Source organism: Balaenoptera acutorostrata, chromosome 9 (assembly GCF_949987535.1).
Source record: "Balaenoptera acutorostrata chromosome 9, mBalAcu1.1, whole genome shotgun sequence".
Lineage (NCBI taxonomy): Eukaryota > Metazoa > Chordata > Mammalia > Artiodactyla > Balaenopteridae > Balaenoptera > Balaenoptera acutorostrata.
Window position 1 is genome coordinate 57,051,422 of NC_080072.1, and position 13,702 is coordinate 57,065,123.

Below are 13,702 nucleotides of genomic sequence, written 5' to 3' on the forward strand. Positions count from 1 at the left end.
GCCACCAACCTCTTAATTAAAAGATTTTAAAGTCTGCTTATCAAAATGATGCTTGTTTGATAAACTATTCCAAAACTGAGAAAAAAAATTAGCAAGACAGCTTTGTCCCATCTTTATGAGTATGCATCACTTTATCCCTCTATTTAATGTCTTCATTTCCACACTTATCACATCATGTTGTAGTATCTTTAACTCCTTAAGGACTTGAACCACATCCTATGTATATCTGAACATCCTGTCCAAGCATGGGACCTGGCATATGGTAGAGAAGGACTCAACAAGTGTTTACAAATAAATGAATCAACAAATGAAGCCAATCTCCCAGAGGGAAGTTAGGAAAGAAGAAAACTGGATATGGTATCTTAGGGCTAATAAGAAACTGAAAGAAACAAAACATTTTAAGAGCTTCACAAGGAAGAGAAACCTTTGTGTGGAGTCAAACAGGCCCTTGTATGGCTTTAAGTATCACTAGAGAAAGACAAAAACCACAGGAGATTAGGAAGAGATAGTTTCAAGTTAAAAGGTTCAAAAATTAGGGTGCTTATTTAAACTTGCAAAACCACATGCAAGTTCCCAAGAAACAATCCTGGCCTAGGATATTTTAAGTGCAATTTTAAGGTCCTGGCTAAAAGAAAAAAAAAAAAAAAATCCTCCAGGCTTTGGTGGAGAAAGACAGATGTAAAAGGGAAGAAAAGCTCAATCTAAAATAAATCCCCCAAAATGTTAGAATCCACTTGGCTTTGCATATTGGAGTGTGGTTCCTCTTCCTACTGAGAACTATTCTTGAATAAACCCCCAACGTAGCAGCTGGCAGTAAATGGGGTTAAATCATTTTTATATTATTCATTCAACAAATATTTGAGTGCCTGCTATATAGAGTCACGATTCTAGGCCCTGGGATTAAAGCAGTAAATAAAACAAAATTCTCTGCTTTCAGGAAGCTTTCAATCAAGTGGCAAAAATAGATGATATGGAATGGAATGGAGTATAATAGAATAGGATAGGATGGAATGGAATGGAACAGAATGGAATAGATGGAATGGAATGTCAGGCAGTTTGTGCCATGGAAGAAAAAGGAGGGAGGGGGGTGGGGGGGAGGTGGCAAGGAGCTGGTCTTACCAAAAGCAGATATTTTAACCCAGTGATTCTCAAACTTTAGCAAGTATCAGAATCACCTTGAGGACTTAAAGCAAATACCTGGAGTCCCCAACCCTAGAGTTTTTCATTTGTAGGTCTGGAATGGGACAAACAACTTGCAATTCTAACAAATTTCCAGACTGTATTGATGCTGCTGGTGCAGAGACCACACTTGGAGCTAATTATTCTAACCCACAGAATTAGGTAACCTCTAACTCATGGGTCTTGACTTGCTTCTTTATTCATACATTCATTTCAAACACTTATTCACTGCCAGAAACTTTGCTAGGCACTAGGACTAAACAGATCCTGCCCTCAAGAAATTCACAGGTTCATGGAAAAGATAGGCACAAACTCAAATATTTGCAATAGAGAGCTATAGAGACCTCTAAGAGTGGTCTGTACATGAGCCAGAGGGTGGAAGAGCAACTCATTCTATGGAGGTAATAGGAGGAGAAACTAAGGGACTGCTTCCCAGAGGTCCAGCAAGCACTTCTCCACAGGCAGGTACAGGGTAGCATTCCAGGCAGAAAGAACAGTACATGCAAAAGCAGAGATGAGAAGAGGGTGGCAGGGGAGTTATAGAAAGTGAGGCTGCAAAGGCTGGCAGTATTCTAATCTCTGAGAGCTTCTTACGTCAAAGTGTATAAAATTTTATCTTTAGGCAATGACTAGTCGGGGTGGGGATAAATCACTGGGTTTTGTTTTACAAAGATCTCTCTGGATACACAGTGCAGTCCTTTTAGAAAGAAAGCATTCCTTCCTCCAAACCTAGCACAGGGCCTCATAACATGTGCTTAGTAAATGTATACTGAATTGAACTGAACAAGCTCTTTGTCAAGGGCTATTTTATAGATGAGAAGCAGGTCACCACCTTCCCTGAAGGACTCACTTTGGCCAGGACAAGACCTGAAAAACAGGTCCAGCAGCCTCAATTATTGCACACTACTCTCTGTACAACTGGAGTAGAGACTAGGGAAAGCCTTCATTGTTTACATGTCTACCTCACCCACTAGACTTTGAGCTCTTTGAAGACAGGGAGTGTCTTAATAGATTCTAAATCCGCATGGCCCTAGCAGGAGACCTGAAACACAGTAGCTCTCCAGACTCCAGTAATGTTGGGTAAATGAATGACTGAATAAGCAAATTTACCAGATAGACCCATGAGCTAACGTAGGTAAGCTTCAGCGAATGTTTCAGGGTCCATCATTCCAAAACCCTTTTTGAGAAGTACAGTTTCTAGTTGAGGTGAGGTGGATTTCATATGCACCTGATTTAGGATTTCCCAAATAGGAACAAAAAAATGTTACAAGTGCTGTGGTAGAAATCCTACCAGGCCTCTGAGGGACCCAATGAGAAAGTTTTGCCTGAGAGGAGTATGGGGGTGGATGCCAGCAAAGACTTCACACTGGGGGTGGGGGGATGCTTCAGTAGAGTCTTGAAAACTAAGTCGGTGGTAGACATCTGCCTGTTCTAGGGCACAAAAGCAAACTCCTGCAACTTTAAGACTGGAAGTCACCTGCTCAAGGTCACACAGGAAGTAGATGAAGTCATAAGGTAAGACCAATGAGGAGGCATCTGTGTACTGCTGACTCCTGTTTTCTCCTGATAAAGTTGAGAGAGAGAACCCAAAGACACAGTAGGCAAAATTAAAGATTTTCCTCAGGAACAACTCTTACAATAAAGGCTAGACTAGTGAATTCGAATTTTTATTGGTAACCATAGTACTAACCCTTCCCTTCACCTTTCACAGTTCGGGGGTGCGGGGTGGGGGGAAGCATAAGACAGTTACCCAAAGGGCTTAACAAACAACAAGCACTTTGCTCCCAACACCCACAAACACTCAAAACTTCTCAAGTATTCTTCCAAAACACTCCCGGTAATGTTTGCTGTGAAAATATTCAATACAGTAAAGGCTATAATAATCACGTCTTTTGAAATGGAATAATGAACATAAAGTAACTCCAATTCTCCTTTCCCCGTTTGTTTTTAACTCCACGTTACAGAGTATTCCCGGGGTGGGGGAGGGGCAGCACAAGTCAAGCACTATCCACTCGTATTTTTCAAGGAGTTCAACTCTATAGGTGATTCCCGCCCCGGCCTGGACAGGGGTGATTTTTTCGTGCACAATGAATCGGACGCCGCCTTGCTAGGCTTCCCCGTCGCGGGCCAGGGTTAGGATCGGAGGACCACAAAGTTCGGGAGGGAGTCGCTCCCGGGGCCGGACCTGTCGGATCTCCCGTCACCTCCCCTGCCCCTGTCCTCCCCCGGGCCCCTAGGGGCCCCAGGCGTCCGAGACCAGCGGCTGCGCCGATCAGTACACAGGGGGCCTTTGTTGGTTCGACAGAAGCGGCCAGCCTCGCAGGGGCCGCCCCCGCCTCGCCTCACCTGGCGCCCCCGTCCAACCGGCCCCGCCGCAGAGAATGAATGGGCCCCGGCGCCCCACCCCGCGCCGCCCCAGCCCCACAGCCAGGGGTACCGGGCGGGAGGCCGGCTCTCACCTTCCGCGCACGTTCGGCTCGACTCGGCTCCTCCTCCTTCTCCTGCTCGGTGGCGGCGGCCGAGCCCGGGAGTGAGCGCGCGAGTGCACGAGGGGACGCTTCACTTTCTCCCTCCCGCCGCCACCGCCGCCGCCGCTCTCTCGGCGCCTCCCCACCCCGCTCGCGCCGGGGAGTCCCTCAGGACCGGGCGGGGGTGGGGGGGTGGTCAGCGACCGTGGGGGGAGTCGGATGGGGGGAGGCGGAGGGAGCTAGGCGACTCGGCTGAGGGGGGTGCGTGCTCCCAGGGTCGGGGAGATGTGAGGAGCTCGGGTGGCCTCTGGGGGAGGAGGTGGGGAGACAGAGTTCTTTGAGGGGCTCTCGCGAGCGCGGGGCTCCTAGAAAGAGGGGATAAGAGTCTGAGGGAAAGCGTCTGTGGAGTAGGACAGCAGAGCCGGGGAGGGAGGCGGCGGGTAGGCGCGACAGACGAGCAGAGGGGGAGGAGGGAACCGTGAGGGGGCGTCTACGGTGCTGCCGACACCTTGGACTCCAGCTGCAGCTGCAGCCGCTGCCGGGCCGCCTCCCCAACCTAAGCCGAGCTATTGTACGCCGGCCCCCGGGCCGACCGCCTCGCCCACCGGCCCCCGCCCTCTCCCCCGCGAGGCTTAGGCGCCGACGGAGCCCGGCTCGGCCCGCCTCCCGCAGGTGGGAGGGGGCGGGGAGGGCTGGACAGACCCACGTGAGCGAGGCCATCCGGGGTGGGGGGCGGGGGAGCAAGCTCTTAGAATGACGTTATCGGTGCATGACGCAAGAGGCTGGGGAATCACCTGGCCTCCGCGTGACGTCATTGCGCCCGCGTCTCACCTCGAGCCCCGCACACTATACAGGGGCAGGCTCCTTCGACGCAGGAAGGCTTTGGTACGGTTTCGGGGGGCGTTAGTGGTGTGTCGAAAAAGATGGCTCACCCCCTAGTCTTATGGTCCTCTTCAGGTTATAAAGCACCACGGCATCTGCTAGCTCTTTGCCAAGTGCTGAATTTGGAAACTACCCCATCTCCTGGGACCTCAGAGCCAGACATTTATTATACTGTTTCTTTTTTTTTGGAGGGGGGAAGGGGGCAAAGAAATGATAATGGAGGTTTCAACTGCTGTTACAGACAGAAAAGAATGGGCTTCTTTTCCCGCTTTTCTCCTACCTGAAGGCTACATTCAACGCAAACCTTTCTCCTGAGCTCGGGTTCTGTATCTCCCAGTGCCTCTTCTATTTTCCAATGCAGTGCTTCCATACCCCACTGTACCTCAAATTCCACATGACCCAAACTGAAACAACATTAGTGACGAAGGGTTTGGAATCAGATTGCTTTGCTTCAAATTCCAGCTATACAAATGTTAGTGACAGGACCTTAACATTTCGAAGCCACAATTTCTCTATACGTGTGTATCCTTAACTTGATCTCTTTAAGCCTCAGTTTTACCATAATAATAGCAAGTGCAATTTAGCACGTATTTAGCACGTAAAGCCCTTTGAAATGTTGGCTATTCCTACTACGTTTTCCCCCCAAGCTTGCAACTCACGTTACTTTCTGGTCTTAGAGAACGGACCGCCATCCAGCAGTCCACTGACCCAGAAACCTGAACATAGCCCCCATTCTTCCTCTCTCAACACTCTTATCAAATTGGTCACCAAGTCCTTGTAGAGTATCCTAAATATTTCTCAAGTCCTTGCCCTTCTCTTCACTCACTACCATCACCTAGACAAATGGAGCAGCTTTCAGTCTCTCCGGATTCAACCCATTCTTACTGGTGACCAGAATGTCCTTTTAAAACCACAGATCTGATGTCTTCCCCTGTTTAAATACTCTGAAAGTGTTTTGTTGCTTTCAGGATAAAATCTAAACTCCTTAACTTGGCACTGTACAACCTTGGTGCTTACACCAGCCTTTCTAGCTTCATCTCACATGGTATATCTTTTGTTCCAGCCACACTGAAAGGATACTTAATGTTATTTGAACACACATTTCTTCATGTCTCTAGCCCTTCTCTTTATCTCACTGGCCAACACCTATTCATTCTACAAAGCCCAGCTCAAACGTCCTTTTCATTTGTTCACTAAACTAATATTTCTTAAGTTTCCCTGAGCCTTCACAATGCTGTAATCTTATAATACTTCCATGCCATTAATGGCATGTAGCAGACAGCATAGTAACTTTCCTTGTGTATCTGATGCCCTGAGCTCCTTGAGAGCAAGTCATATTCCTACCCATACTATCCATATGCCCAGTATCTAGAATAGTGCCTGACACATAGTAAGAATCAGTGTTGTGAAAATGTATTTAATAAATGCTCACATAGTACTTACCTTGTGCCATATACTGTTCTAAGCACCCTCTCTTTTAAACCTCTAACAACCCTTTGAGATAGACTACTGTTATCCCCCCATTTTATTGGTGAGGAAACTGAGGTACAGAGGGGTTAAGTAACTTAACCCAAGAGCATAACCCAGTAAATTAATTCTAATCTAAACTGTTTTTGCATGGTCTCAGTGGTGGGCAGAATAATGGCTCCCTAAAAATGTTCACATCCTAATCCCCAGAACCTATGAATATATTACCTTCAATGACAAAAGGGATTTTGCAGTTGTGATTAAATTAAAGATCTTGAGATGAGGAGGTTATTCTGGATTGTCCAGGTGGATTCAGTGTAATCACAAGGATCCTTAAACGTGGGAAAAGTAGGGAGAAGAGTGAGGAAGAGGTAGATTAGACTACATAAGAGGTCAGATGGGAGATGTGATTCAGTGTGAGGAGCACTCCATCCACCTTTTGAAGACAGAGGAAGAGAGCTACCAACTAAGGAATAAAAACAACTCCAAAAGCTGGAAAAGGCAAGAAAACAGATTGTTCCTTGGAACCTCCAGAAAGGAACAGAGCGCTGCCAACATCTTGATTTTAGCTCAGTGAAACTAATTTCAGACTTCTGGACCACAGAACTGTAAAATAACGAATGTTTGCTGTATTAAGCCACTACAGTTATGATAGTTTGTTACAGCAGCAATAGGAAACTAACACAGTCTCAAGTCAAGGGTGACTGCTCTATGCTAACAAGTGGGAAAGGCTCCTTGTTAGAGGTGCCAGGTTCTCAGTTGCATCCACCCAAATGTCTCCATCCCAGGCCTCATCCCACTCCCTACCCACAGGAACGCTGACTTTAGCATAAGAGAACAGTCAAGGGGTCTCTGACACCCCAACTATTACATTCTGGGCCTGATTTTCAGCATAATCTGCTCTCTAGCTGCAGGAAAAGAGGGTTTTTAAAAAATCTTCCATGTAGGTCTTCTGGATCTCATACATGTCCTGAATTGATAGGTGGATGACCTGAGCCTGAAATTCTCTTTCTTCAGGGCTTTTAAGATAGTTCCAGCCAATTCCATGAATTATAATTAACTTTACTCCCATACCATTCAAGTGCTAGAGCATGCATTCTCAATAATGACAATATCAACCCCCAAGGAAGTGAAAACTTGTTCTTAGGTGGGCAAAACACATCTTAGATTTTGTAATGGTTTGTGTCCTCCAAAGCTCAACCCTATTTGACAAAATCTTATTCCTTAGTATTTCATTTCCCTGGCTAGGGATAATTTATTGAGTTATAATTGATATACAACATATTATTCATTTTAGGTGTACATAATGATTTGATACATGTATATATTATGAAATGATTGCCACCATAAGTTCAGTTAACATCCATTACCATATACAGTTACAATTTTTGTTTCTTGTGATGAGAACTTTTAAGATATACTCTCTTAGCAACTTTCAAATATGCAAAACAGTATGCTTAACTATAGTCACCATACTGTACATTACATTCCCCAGACTTATTTATCTTATAACTGGAAGGCTGTACCTTTTGATCACCTTCACCTCTTTTACCCACCTCCCCCCCAGAATACTTTAATTTAATTTTTCTCCCTAGGGGGACAATATTTTTTTTAAATGGCTGAGAACCCCTGTGCTAGAGCTACTACATAATCTGGTGTAGTCCTTCCATTTGTACTTCCAGTCTTCCACAGGTGAAGCGTTTAGTCGTTGTGACAGCACAGCATATCAGGGGCTATCACTGCTCAACTTATCATCAACAACAGAGTCCTTGTTACCATCTGATCAGTGAGTGATTCAGTTCCAGAATCCATCCTGAGGGTGTTCACTCTGAGGTCACTCCTGGTATCAACTACCTAAGTTTAGATTTCCCAAAAAGCAGAGCCTAAGATAAATACTTGGGTTCAGGTAGTTTATTTGGGAGGTGATCCTAGAAAACAGAAATGAGACAAGGGGAAGGGAAAACCAATGTAGAGTGTGTTATTGAGGGTCTCACTTCTGCCATAACCTCAGAGAAACATATAGAATGTCTCCCAGATTAGAACCATCTGAGAGGACTTCCCTTGTGGCTCAGCGGTTAGGAAACTGCCTGCCAATGCAGGTGACATGGGTTTGAGCCCTGGTCCAGGAAGATCCTACATGCCGCAGAGCAACTAAGCCTGTGCACCACAACTACTGAGCCTGTGCTCTAGAGCCCACGAGCCACAACTACTGAGCCCACGTGCCACAACTACTGAAGCCCACGCGCCTAGAGCCCATGCTCTGCAACAAGAGAAGCCACGGCAATGAGAAGCCCGCGCACCGCAACCAAGAGTAGCCCCTGCTCGCCGCAACTAGAGAAAGCCCATGCGCGGCAACAGAGACCCAACGCAGCCAAAAATAAATAAATTAATTAATTTAAAAAAAAAAAAAGAGGGCTTCCCTGGTGGCGCCGTGGTTGAGAATCTGCCTGCCAATGCAGGGGACACGGGTTCGAGTCCTGGTCTGGGAAGATCCCACATGCCGCGGAGCGACTGGGCCCGTGAGCCACAATTACTGAGCCTGCGCGTCTGGAGCCTGTGCTCCGCAACAAGAGAGGCCGCGATAGTGAGAGGCCCGCGCACCGCGATGAAGAGTGGCCCCCACTTGCCACAACTAGAGAAAGCCTTCGCACAGAAACGAAGACCCAACACAGCCATAAATAAATATAAATAAATAAATAACCCCCCCCCAAAAAAAGAGTCTCCCATTTAAAAAAAAAAAAAAAAAAAAAAGAACCATCTGAGAGATGAGAGCTTTTATCCACAGGCTTCCATCCCTATTTGAATGATGATTGCCCCCAGGGCTGTTGACTCCCAAGGACCTTGTGACTTTGCTTGCAGGGCTACAGGTATCAGAGAAGGTCCTAAGGCAGAATAAGGAAAGATGTAAAATGTATACTTGAGGTGACACCCTAGCACCATGAGGAGAGTTGGAACTGTTTTCCACAATTTCAGCTGAAATTAGATGTGGGTTAAAGGAATGTGACAAGTACCAGAGATATCTGCCACAGACTAAGTGGGTTTCTTTTATAGTTTCACATTATAAAACCAACTTTAGTAGATAACGCCAAACCTATGTTCCAAAATAATTGAACCAATTTACACTTCCACCAGCAATGAGAGTTCCAGCTGTTCCACATCCCCACCAGTACTTGGTATTATCAATCTTTATTATTTTAATCATTTGGTGGGTATGTAGTGATATCATATTTTGTTTATCTGCATTCCTTTGATTACTAGTGAGGTTGAAAACCTGTTCATAAGTTTGTTGGTCATTTGGATATCCTATTTTGTGAAGTGTCTGTTCAGATCTTTTGCTCAAGTTTTTTTTATCAACTTTATTGGAGTATAAATTACATGTGATAAAAATACACCTATTTTAAGTGTTTAGCTTGATGATTTATGAAAAATGTTTATTCCTTGTAACCACTACCATACCCATTCTGACCCAGAAAGTTCCCTTGTGCCCCTTTACTGTCAATCCCCTACCCCCTGCCCCACCCTGGCAACCAATGATCTGCTATCACTGTAACTTAATTTTGCCTATTCTAGAATTTCATGTAAATGGAACCGTATGTACTTCTTTGTGTCTAGTTTCTTTCATTCAGCATAATGTTTTTGAGATCATCCATGTTGTTCATGTGTCAGTTGGTACTTCCTTTTTATTGCTGAGTAGTATTCCATTGTATGGATATACTACCACTAGTTTATCCATTTAACTGTTGATGGGCATTTCAAGTTTTTGGCTGTTATGAATAAAGCTACTATGATCATTCATGTACAAGTCTTTATGTGGATATATATTTTCATTTCTTTTGGATATGAAATGAATGGAAAGAATTGCTAAATTGTCTTCCAAAATAGTTATACCACTCAGTGTCCTTTTCACATGTCCCCATCATTCTTTGAGCACTTCCTTGCTTTTTGGCCCAAGATGTTCCAGGCTCTTCTTGCACTTTCTTTGACCCAGTCCTCAAATAAGTCATGTCTCCAAAGAGTTCTTATTCCTTCATTGAAGAACAGCATTTAGAAGCCAAGATCTATGCACTAGCTGAGTTCATTACTGGGGAGAGTCACTGTTCCCAGGTGCTCTCGGTATATATAAGACTCCAAGCAGACTCACTCTCACTCTCCTTCTGGCCTTTAAAAAGCAGGGCACCAGGAATTCTATAGCCACAAGGAAATGAATTCTGCCAACAACTTGAGGGATCTTGGAAGCTTCTGATGATAATGCAAACTGCCAACACCATGATTGTAGCCTTCTGAGACCCTGAGGAAAGGACCTGCCTAAGTCATCCACAGACTTCTGACCCACAGAAACTAAGATGATAAATATGCGTTGTTTTAAGCCACAAAGTTTGTGGTAATTTACCGAGCAATAGAAAACTAATACAGGAGGAGTAGGAAAGAAAGCTCCACCAGTTAAAGGCACTCATGAAAGTTTGGGAAGGCAGAAGTGAGACAGAGGTCATCTTCTTGCTGCTTTGGCTACTGCTGCTGGAAAGAACAGTTATGGAGACTTTGGGTTTTTCTGTAACAGTATCTCAGTGGCTACTCACTAACTTTGTGCTTACCTAGAGGTAGTTGTTGTCGCAGCAGCAGCAGCATCCTGACCCCTCAGTTGCAGCTATGTTGTATATTCTTGAAAATCAGTAGGTCCATTGGTGGGCTTCTGATCCCCTTGCTCCCTAATTGTACAAAAGGTGGCAGTTCCACTGGCAAGTCAGTTTGGCAGTGCTGTTCTGAGAGTTATTCCTGAAGGTCCAGCCTACAACTTACTCCTCCTAAATTTGCAACAACTTTAAAAGTACCTCATTCTTCTTTAAACCGTTTTCTACTAACAATAGCTTGGGCGCTTTTTGTTTCCTGCATCTAAAGCTTACTGATATACCCATCTTTGCTTGAGCTAGTTTAAAAGGCTTCCTGTTCCCTGTAGCCAAGTGATCCCAATCTAAGATACCAATGGGGCCATTAAGAGTTGATGGTTGGCAATCTGTATACCTTCTTTGGAGAAATGTCTATTTAGATCTTCTGCCCATTTCTGGATTGGGTTGTTTGTTTTTTTGTTATTGAGCTGCATGAGCTGCTTGTAAATCTTGGAGATTAATCCTTTGTCAGTTGCTTCATTTGCAAATATTTTCTCCCATTCTGAGGGTTGTCTTTTGGTTTTGTTTATGGTTTCCTTTGCTGTGCAAAAGCTTTTAAGTTTCATTAGGTCCCATTTGTTTATTTTTGTTTTTATTTCCATTTCTCTAGGAGCTGGGTCAAAAAGGATCTTGCTGTGATTTATGTCATAGAGTGTTCTGCCTATGTTTTCCTCTAAGAGTTTGATAGTGTCTGGCCTTACATTTAGGTCTTTAATCCATTTTGAGTTTGATATACAGATTGCCAACAAACACATGAAAGAATCCTCAACATCATTAATCATTAGAGAAATGCAAATCAAAACTACAATGAGATATCATCTCACACCGGTCAGAATGGCCATCATCAAAAAATCTAGAAACAATAAATGCTGGAGAGGGTGTGGAGAAAAGGGAACACTCTTGCACTGTTGGTGGGAATGTAAATTGATACAGCCACTATGGAGAACAGTATGGAGGTTCCTTCAAAAACTAAAAATAGAACTACCATACGACCCAGCAATCCCACTACTGGGCATATACCCTGAGAAAACCAGAATTCAAAAAGAGTCATGTACCAAAATGTTTATTGCAGCTCTATTTACAATAGCCAGGACATGGAAGCAACCTAAGTGTCCATCATCGGATGAATGGATAAAGATGTGGCACATATATACAATGGAATATTACTCAGCCATAAAAAGAAATGAAATGGAGGTATTTGTAGTGAGGTGGATGGAGTTAGTGTCTGTCATACAGAGTGAAGTAAGTCAGAAAGAGAAAAACAAATACAGTATGCTAACACATATATATGGAATCTAAGGAAAAAAAAAAAAAGGTCATGAAGAACCTAGTGGCAAGACGGGAATAAAGACACAGACCTACTAGAGAACAGACTTGAGGATATGGGGAGGGCGAAGGGTAAGATGTGACAAAGAGAGAGAGTGGCATGGATATATATACACTACCAAACGTAAAATAGATAGCTAGTGGGAAGCAACCGCATAGCACAGGGAGATCAGCTCTGTGCTTTGTGACCACCTGGAGGTGTGGGATAGGGAGGGTGGGAGGGAGGGAGATGCAAGAGGGAAGAGATATGGGAAAATATGTATATGTATAACTGATTCACTTTGTTATAAAGCAGAAACTAACACACCATTGTAAAGCAATTATACTCCAATAAAGATGTTAAAAAAAAAAAGAGTTGATGGTTGCAACAAGCGGGGGAGGGGAACTCAGGAGTTCAGTGAGGCAGGGCTAGGGCTAATTCATTCAACCAACACATCTCACCCCCTGCTCTGTGTTGGGGCCTGGAAATAAAGAGATGGATCATGAATACCCTTGCCCTCAAAGAGCACAAAATCTATTTGGGGAAACAAACACATATATGAATAAGTCATAGTACAACATGTTATGACTTGTAAAGGAATTAGTTAAATGTAGTGAGAGCCCAGAGAAGACAACAATAATTCTGCCTCCCCAGGGGTATTAAGAGATGGCCTTTGAGCTGGGTTTCATAGGATGAGTGAGTCTAAAAAGAAGGAAGAGGGGCTTCCCTGGTGGCGCAGTGGTTGAGAATCTGCCTGCCAATGCAGGGGACACGGGTTCGAGCCCTGGTCTGGGAAGATCCCACATGCCACGGAGCAACTAGGCCCGTGAGCCACAATTACTGAGCCTGCGCATCTGGAGCCTGTGCTCCGCAACAAGAGAGGCCGCGACAGTGAGAGGCCCGCGCACCACGATGAAGAGTGGCCCCCGCTTGCCACAACTAGAGAAAGCCCTCACACAGAAACGAAGACCCAACACAGCCATTAAAAAAATTAATTAATTAATTAAAAAAAAAAGAAGGAAGAGAAAAAAGACCCACTACCCACAAGCCTTGCTGAACCCAGAGTAAGTCAGTCAGTTTGCATTCATCATTCCATTTAACCTTCACAACATCCCCATAGATAGGTATTATTATCTCTTTTTTATAAATAAGCTGGGCCCCAAAGAGGTTAATAATTTGACAGTGTCACACAACTGAATATAATAGGAAACAGTCCATAGGATCTACTGTAGATAATGGATAAAAATAAAGCATAAAATATTTATTTCAGTGTATGAAATCATTTGAAGAATCATTGGGAATGCTAAAGATAAAGACTTCAGGCTGAGCTTTCAGGAGTGACTCCCAAGTCCTACTGGTGGGAGCCACCAACGGAGCTGTTGCCCTCCCACAGAAGCCTATCTTAAGGCTGCTGGCTCCAGAACCGTGCCCTCTCCTGCAGTTCACACCAGCACAAATGGTTACCTTGTGCCCTGCCTCTCTTCTTACTTAACTCAGTTCCAAACTCAAGTCTTGCCAGGATACATCTTATTTGTGGATCCTAGTTGGAAACAAGTCTAGGAAATGTGATTTGGTTTTCCAGCCTCCAGTATAGGAAGACATACCAGAAGGCAGTTGCATGGGATGTTGAATAAATCAATCCATAATTTCTGCCACATTTAGTTTGATAGGCTTAAGAATATTGATTCAAAAAAACACTAAAATGGGGACTTCCCTGGTGGTCCAGTGGTTAAGAC

General features: G+C 44.4%; 1 protein-coding gene across 2 annotated transcripts in view; it reads right to left on the reverse strand.

Annotated features, from left to right (window-relative positions):
- Positions 1–4,216, reverse strand: part of PAK1 (p21 (RAC1) activated kinase 1) — a 151,550-nt gene extending 147,334 nt beyond the window's left edge. The window contains exon 1 of one of the 2 annotated variants that reach the window (XM_057552722.1): positions 3,639–4,216. The gene's annotated coding sequence lies outside the window, so the exon portion shown is untranslated. The remainder of the gene's footprint in view (positions 1–3,638) is intronic. The other variant, XM_057552719.1, reaches the window with a different exon arrangement.
- Between the last annotated feature and the right edge of the window lie 9,486 nt (positions 4,217–13,702).